Raw genomic sequence first — 8,247 nt, 5'->3', positions numbered from 1 at the left:
CACTTCTCTCTGTGGGACTTTTTGCAAAATCTGGTTCTAATATTTTACCATTTTTTCGTAGCTTCGATAGTGTGAGAAATTACCACATCTTTTTCCCTTATGTAGAAAGGTATTTTTTTATGTTCATTTGCTTTCACCCTTCTACTCACCTCTTTTATGAATTTGCAGAGGGCATTGGAGTCTCATCTACATTAATTGTCTTTCAAGGGAAATTATCTTTATGAATTCTCTGAGCGGTGTTCACGGTCAAGCACGGATGTATGTTGGAAGAAAATTACTTTCTTTGATTTCTTTTATAAATAATATTTTGAACTTACAAAGCTTCCTTTTGTAGTGCTGGTAGACTCGTTTCTACCTTTTTGGATACAACATACGAGGATCTTGCTGATCCTCAAAGGCCGTATACTTTTCTTCTACAAGAAGTCCCATTGCAAAGCGATGCGCATTCTTGTGGATGGAGAGTTATCTCAAACATTTGCAGAACAGTGGATTCAAAGCTGTTACAAATAGAAGGAGTGAATGTAAGTTTATTTCATTTGATGTTTATGTAACCCTTATCATGATGTCTTTTCACTAACTTATAACATTTATTCTTACAGTGTAGAGACTATCCTGAATCATATGTTTGGTGGATAAGGGAGAGATGCATCGAGCTGATTCTAGACAAAGCAATCACACCATATGATCCTGACTCCCCTCTTCCTCCCAATACATCAATGGCCAAGGGCACAAGCAAGGGAAAGGTCAAGGGAAAGGGTAAGGACAATGGCAATGGTAAAGACAAGGGCAAGGGAAAAGGCAGTGGGACCACTGCTGCAGAGTCTAAGAAAAAAGGAATGCCAGTGCTCTCTCCTCTTAAATTTGATCCATCCCCTCTTAAGCCCCAAGAAAGGAGACTACCTGTAAAGGTCAAATTTTTTCAACAATCAAAGAAAGGCCCTGTGAGAAAAAATATCTTTGAAGAAATCGATAAAGAATGAAAATAGCAAACATAAGCATACACGAGCCATTTTATTTTGGCTTTGTACATTTTTATGCAATTTTTGTATCTCATTGTGTAATGAAAATTCTCACTTGTAAATCGAATGCAATGTACATTTTATACACGAGCCTTATTATTTTGGCCTTGTACATTTTTATGCAATTTTTGTACCTCATTGTGCAATGAAAAATTTCACTTGTAAATCGGATGCAATGTACATTTTATTTATACACATTCGAAAGGCGACTTGCTTCACGATAGCTTATGAAGTTCCCATTAAAAAATATCTTAAGGACAGTCTATTGAGATAAATTCCTACCAAGTTTTCATTCTTAAGGCCCCAAACTCACAATTGTGGGAGACAAACAACTCGTACAAAAGAAAGAGCGCTCGGCACTTTTACCAATTGTTACACCATTCACTTTGAACTTGTATGTAGGGGATATATTGTCTAGCAATTCCAATGTATCCCTCACATCTTTTAGACTCCAATTGGAAGTAACACTCACCTTCTTTACTTCTTCATGCGGAAAAACGTGCACCACAAGTTCATATGGTGTGTTATCTATATCAGAATCCAAGGGAACCCAAACACCCAATCTTAGTTTGTATCGCCTGTACTCAAAGGCCAAAGCAAGATTTTGGCGAGGGATACTGTAAGCCAAAGCCAAGGATTGAGGGCATGCACTGCACCTCAAGATATCACCTTTATGATCGCACTCTCTAGATTTCCAATGCGTCCCTATAGTGTTGTCCAAATCCTCTTCCGAAAAGTTTCTACTTAACCAGGATACCTTCATTCTTTGTAAATTTGTTGTTTTGAAGCAAGCCACGAAGATATGGAGGGGTACAAACCATGATAAACGTATTCTTCTTGAGATCCTTCCAACTGTCATGGACTTCTTAATATCCTGAGATATTTTGAATTTGAAACTCTGCACTGTTACCTTGTCAGGAATCTCCCAATTTAGAGATGAAAGACTTGGCAATGGCAAATCTTCGATATTCCCATACCTATCTGCTTTAGAGGGAACCACATACTGTGCATAATATATAAAAACCTTGCATTCACTATAAAAAGACACAGTTTGATCGGCATAAATAATGTCTGCCAATCCCTTATGAATGGCATGGAAAGTTCCACTTAGGCTTTCCACAGGTTGCCATTCAATACTTGTTGACGGAAAGATATCTACAATGACGAACCGTTCGTTAGAACTTGCATAAATGGAAAAGAATTATATACGTTATTCAACTTATAACTTACAATGTGTTTGTTGGGAAACACGTTCGTTTGGAGGCAAGTGCATATCCTTGGCCATGTAAACATGTTGCACCTTGACAAACCAGCCTTCGGGAATAATTTTGAAGGCAATGATACGCCCCTTCCAGTGATGTTTTATATCTTCTCGTTTCCTTCTTTTCACCTTATGAGAGCCCTTGCAAGATGGCAGCATGGTAACCCAATCGTTTACAGCAAAGGTTTTGGGCTCAAAATTTCCATCTACTCCCTGGCTATAGACTGTGCAAGAGTGTATTAAACGAGAAGGGCATCTGGAGGAAGCCATGAAAAGAATGAAAGCGCAGAGAAAGAAGCTCAAAGAGGGGTGAATGAACTAAAAAGTAGCGCCAAGAACCCAAATGAGTATGTATTGGGCGCCAAAAACAATATTGAAAGATCTCCCGACTTTCAAAAAACTCATTATTAATTTCATCACATCTCTGTCATGTATTTTGTCAGATTTGTAAGTAAATAACGTCTTTGGGACTCCAAAACATGTCAGACTTTAGGGGTTTTGGCTAAAAAAGAAGAGAGAATCACGAAATGGACTCCACTATCTCTAAAAAAGAGGAGACAAGAATACCATATTCTTGCATACGTGGCGAACTCTCTTTGGCCCTTTCCTTAATCCCGTGATTAACAAAAGTGCATTTTTTGAAGCGTTTTTTGCCCTAATGAAACCATCCGCTCCATCGATGCCTACCTCTCTTGATGACATAATCAAAGGCATAACAGATTTGACACTGGAGTTAGTTAAAGCAGAGTTGGTGGGAAAGTTGAAAGAGCAGTTTGCTTCGACTGCACCTACTACTTCTTCTAGTGCTCCTACTGCACCTAGGAGTGCTCCTAGTGCACCTAGGAGAGATCGGAGATGTATTTGGTGCGATAGTATGGACCATCAACATTGCAGGGATTGTGAATCTTTTCAGGATGCAAGGAGGAATAATTTGGTATATTGGGGGCAAGATGGTAAGATTTGGTTGATTGAGACAAGAGCTCCACTTGCTACCAACTTTGGTAAAGGTGGAATGAAGAAGTTAGTGGATGACATGGCTGCGCGTACTTCTTATGTGACAGCTAGAGGTGATGCTTCTGCATATGGAGTCTAGATTGAGAAGGGATCAGAGACTCAGTCAGCACTATGGACTTATGCTATGGAGACTGCAAACAAGGGAAAAATTCAGCAAACTGTTTTGACTAGTGCAGGCTCTAGCATCAGATCAGAGACAGGTTGGGATTTGCTTGTATGACAGGTACTCTATTTATGCTTATTTGGCTAAGTCTCAGGTAGTAGATGTACTTGTTGAGGAGAAGTGTAAGAGGGATGAAGAAAATCCAAGTGCAGCTAAGAAGACTAAAGGGGGTGAGTTTGTTACTCCACCTACTGCAGGACCGTCTTCAAGACCAGGGCCAGATCGACAGATGGAAGATGCTCAAAAGAGAGAAAAGAGGCAAGAGCCTAGAGAGAGAAAGCAGCCAGGGTTTAGATTGATGTCCGATATAGAGACATCTACAGACATGAAGAAAATCTTTAATGACAAGATACTTGGTAGTGAGGTGACTTTCACTATTTCTGAGGTTTTGGGCATCTCGAAAATAGAGTTTCAGGATCAGTTTCAGGAGGTCCTGAAGAGGAAAAGACATGCATTGTCTACCACTGATACACAGGGAGTTTTGATTGGGAAGTTGGATGAGGATGAGGATGAGGTTATGGTTGAGAATGCTTTTGTTTTTCCGCAGGTAGAGAAGAGGGTTCAGCCTATGCATTATGCTAAAATTGATGAGCATGTCTTGATACCGCGTAGTCACTTTTCGCGGAGCCATTGGGCTAGGGCAACTACAGAGACGATGGTAAAGATTGGAGAGAAACAGGTGCCTTATGTTACATTGGTGGATCATGGTTCTGAGATTAATCTCATAGTTCGTGGAGTTTATGAGAGTAACAGATGGCCTATGGATGTAGAGCATGGGTGGCGTATGAGAGCTGCCAATAACACTGCAGGTGATTTATATGCTGCCTGTCCTAGTGTCAGGGTTTCTATTGGTGATGTAGAGGAGGATTTTCATTTCTTTATGCAGGATTCATGTTCTTATCCTATAATTCTTGGTCAGCCATTCATCACATAGATGCGTATGGAAACAAAGGTAATGGATGATGGTTCTACTTATGCACGGATTCACAGTAAAGATGGTATGAGAGCAGTTCAGTTTATGACTCTGTGTGTGTGAACCATGTTAGAAATAGGGATACCCTCAGAGATGCACCTTTGCCCACTGTGAGGGATTCGGGTTTTCATTAGGTACCACCGTTTCGCGAGACAACGATGGTACAGAGCAGAGGAGATTGGAGTTCTCGCCTCCTGGTAGCAGTGTTTTCTCCTCCGGTTTTGTTGGGATTTCAGCAAACAGTTCGATGAGCTATCAGAAGTTTTCTAGGCTGCCTAGAGCTGCCAGGCAGTACATATGTAGGAAGGAGAAAATTTTGAAAAATGCAGGAATTTTGGAGTATGATGAGCACATAGATGGGATGTATGACAGTATTATTTGTGCAGATACAATGGAAGAGATGAAAGATATGCTGAAAACTGATATGCAGAGTTGTCACAGTAATGTATTAGTGTAGACCTTGGACATGTTTCATGAAATTACAGATTTTGTGTCACAGATTGAGTCAGAGGCTGAGGTAACTCAGCAAAGAGTGTTGAGTACTGAAGAAATTCAGCAAACAGAGTTTCCAACTGGTTATGATCAGCTTTCAGAGACACAGAGGGCTGAAAACTTTCAGCCAACAGAGTTTACAGCTGAAATATTTCAGCATCCAGAGTTTAGGGTTGTTTCTATGCAGTCCATAGAGTAGAGGGCTGAGGATATTCAGTCATTGGAGTGTAGAATTGCTGATTTACAGCAAGATTTGAGTAATGCAGAAGAGCATAATGAAGCCAGGGTCGACACGAAATACAAAACTGTGGATAACAAGGTGAAGCCGATAGCTGTACTGCTTCCACCTGACAGTGATTAGCAAATAGAGAGGGCTGCCAAACAGCCAATTTTGAGGAATCCAGAGCATATTGGTCATAAATTTTCAGTAGAGACTCTTGCTGAATTGAAAATTAGAAATGGTGATTTCTTGTTACCCATAGAGAAGCAATGCTTTCAGGAGATGCTTGAGCGACATGGAAGGGGATTTGCTTTTTTCTCGCATGAGATTGGATGTGTGAATCCTGATATTATTGCTCCTATGGTGATCTTTACTATTCCTCATACTCTATGAAATCTCCGACCTATTCCAATGCCTAAAGCACACCTGCCAAAGCTGATTGATTTATTGCATTAGGGCCAAAAACGCTTCAAAAAATGCACTTTTGTTAATCACGGGATTAAGGAAAGGGCCAAAGAGAGTTCGCCACGTGTGCAAGAATATGGTATTCTTGTCTCCTCTTTTTTAGAGATAGTGGAGTCCATTTCGTGATTCTCTCTTCTTTTTTAGCCAAAACCCCTAAAGTCTGCCATGTTTTGGAGTCCCAAAGACGTTATTTACTTACAAATCTGACAAAATACATGACAGAGATATGATGAAATTAATAATGAGTTTTTTGAAAGTCGGGAGATCTTTCAATATTGTTTTTGGTGCCCAATACATACTCATTTGGGTTCTTGGCACTACTTTTTAGTTCATTCACCCCTCTTTGAGCTTCTTTCTCTGCGCTTTCATTCTTTTCATGGCTTCCTCCAGGCGCCCTTCTCATTTAATACACTCTTGCACAGTCTATAGCCAGGGAGTAGATGGAAATTTTGAGCCCAAAACCTTTGCTATGAACGATTGGGTTACCATGCTGCCATCTTGCAAGGGCTCTCATAAGGTGAAAAGAAGAAAACGAGAAGATATAAAACATCACTGGAAGGGGCGTATCATTGCCTTCAAAATTATGCCCGAAGGCTGGTTTGTCAAGGTGCAACATGTTTACATGGCCAAGGATATGCACTTGCCTCCAAACGAACGTGTTCCCCAACAAACACAAGTTCTAACAAACGGTTTGTCATTGTAGATATCTTTCCGTCAACAAGTATTGAATGGCAACCTGTGGAAAGCCTAAGTGGGACTTTCCATGCCATTCATAAGGTATTGGCAGACATTATTTATGCCGATCAAACTGTGTCTTTTTATAGTGAATGCAAGGTTTTTATATATTATGCACAGTATGTGGTTCCCTCTAAAGCGGATAGGTATGGGAATATCGAAGATTTGCCGTTGCCAAGTCTTTCATCTCTAAATTGGGAGATTCCTGACAAGGTAACAGTGCAGAGTTTCAAATTCAAAATATCTCAGGATATTAAAAAGTCCATGACAGCTGGAAGAATCTCAAGAAGAATACGTTTATCATGGTTTCTACCCCTCCATATCTTCGTGGCTTGCTTCAAAACAGCAAATTTACAAAGAACGAAGGTATCCTGGCTAAGTAGAAACTTTTCGGAAGAGGATTTGGACAACACTATAGGGACGCATTGGAAATCTAGAGAGTGCGATCATAAAGGTGATATCTTGAGGTGCAGTGCATGCCCTCAATCCTTGGCTTTGGCTTACAGTATCCCTCGCCAAAATCTTGCTTTGGGCTTTGATTACAGGCGATACAAACTAAGATTGGGTATTTGGGTTCCCTTGGATTCTGATACAGATAACACACCATATAGACTTGTGGTGCACGTTTTTCCGCATGAAGAAGTAAAGAAGGTGAATGTTACTTCCAATTAAAGTCTGAAAGATGTGAGGGATACCTTGGAATTGCTAGACAATACATCCCCTAGATATAAGTTCAAAGTGAATGGTGTAACAATTGGTAAAAGAGCCGAGCGCTCTTTCTTTTGTACGAGTTGTTTGTCTCCCACAATTGTGAGTTTGGGGCCTTGAGAATGAAAACTTGGCAGGAATTTATCTTAATAGACTGTCCTGAAGATATTTTTTAATGGGAACTTCATAAGCCATCGTGAAGTAAGTCGCCTTTCGAATGTGTATAAATAAAATGTAGATTGCATCCGATTTACAAGTGAAAATTTTCATTACACAATGAGGTACAAAAATTGCATAAAAATGTACAAAGCCAAAATAATAAGGCTCGTGTATAAAATGTACATTACATTCGATTTACAAGTGAAAATTTTCATTACATAATGAGGTACAAAAATTGCATAAAAATGTACAAAGCCAAAATAAAAAGGCTCGTGTATGCTTATGTTTGCTATTTTCATTCTTTATCGATTTCTTCAAAGATATTTTTTCTCACAGGGCCTTTCTTTGATTGTTGAAAAAATTTGACCTTTACATGTAGTCTCTTTTCTTGGGGCTTAAGAGGGGATGGATCAAATTTAAGAGGAGAGAGCACTGGCATTCCTTTTTTCTTAGACTCTGCAGCAGTGGTCCCATTGCCTTTTCCCTTGCCATGTCTTTACCATTGCCATTGTCCTTACCCTTTCCCTTGACCTTTCCCTTGCTTGTGCCCTTGGCCATTGAAGTTTTGGGAGGAAGAGGGGAGTAAGGATCATACGGTGTGATTGCTTTGTCTAGAATCAGCTCGATGCATCTCTCCCTTATCCACCAAACATATGATTCAGGATAGTCTCTACACTGTAAGAATAAATGTTATAAGTTAGTGAAAAGACATCATGATAAGGGTTACATAAACATCAAATGAAATAAACTTACATTCACTCCTTCTATTTGTAACAGCTTTGAATCCACTGTTCTGCAAATGTTTGAGATAACTCTCCATCCACAAGAATGTGCATCGCTTTGCAATGGAACTTCTTATAGAAGAAAAGTATACGGCCTTTGAGGATCAGCAAGATCCTTGTATGTTGTATCCAAAAATGTAGAAACAAGTCTACCAGCACTGCAAAAGGAAGCTTTGTAAGTTCAAAATATTATTTATAAAAGAAATCAAAGTAAGTAATTTTCTTCCAACATACATTCGTGCTTGACCGTGAACAC

The sequence above is a fragment of the Lygodium microphyllum genome, chromosome 22 (assembly GCF_053477565.2).
Source record: "Lygodium microphyllum isolate KBCC chromosome 22, Lygodium_microphyllum_v1.1.10, whole genome shotgun sequence".
Taxonomy (NCBI): domain Eukaryota; kingdom Viridiplantae; phylum Streptophyta; class Polypodiopsida; order Schizaeales; family Lygodiaceae; genus Lygodium; species Lygodium microphyllum.
This window is presented reverse-complemented; position numbering follows the sequence as displayed.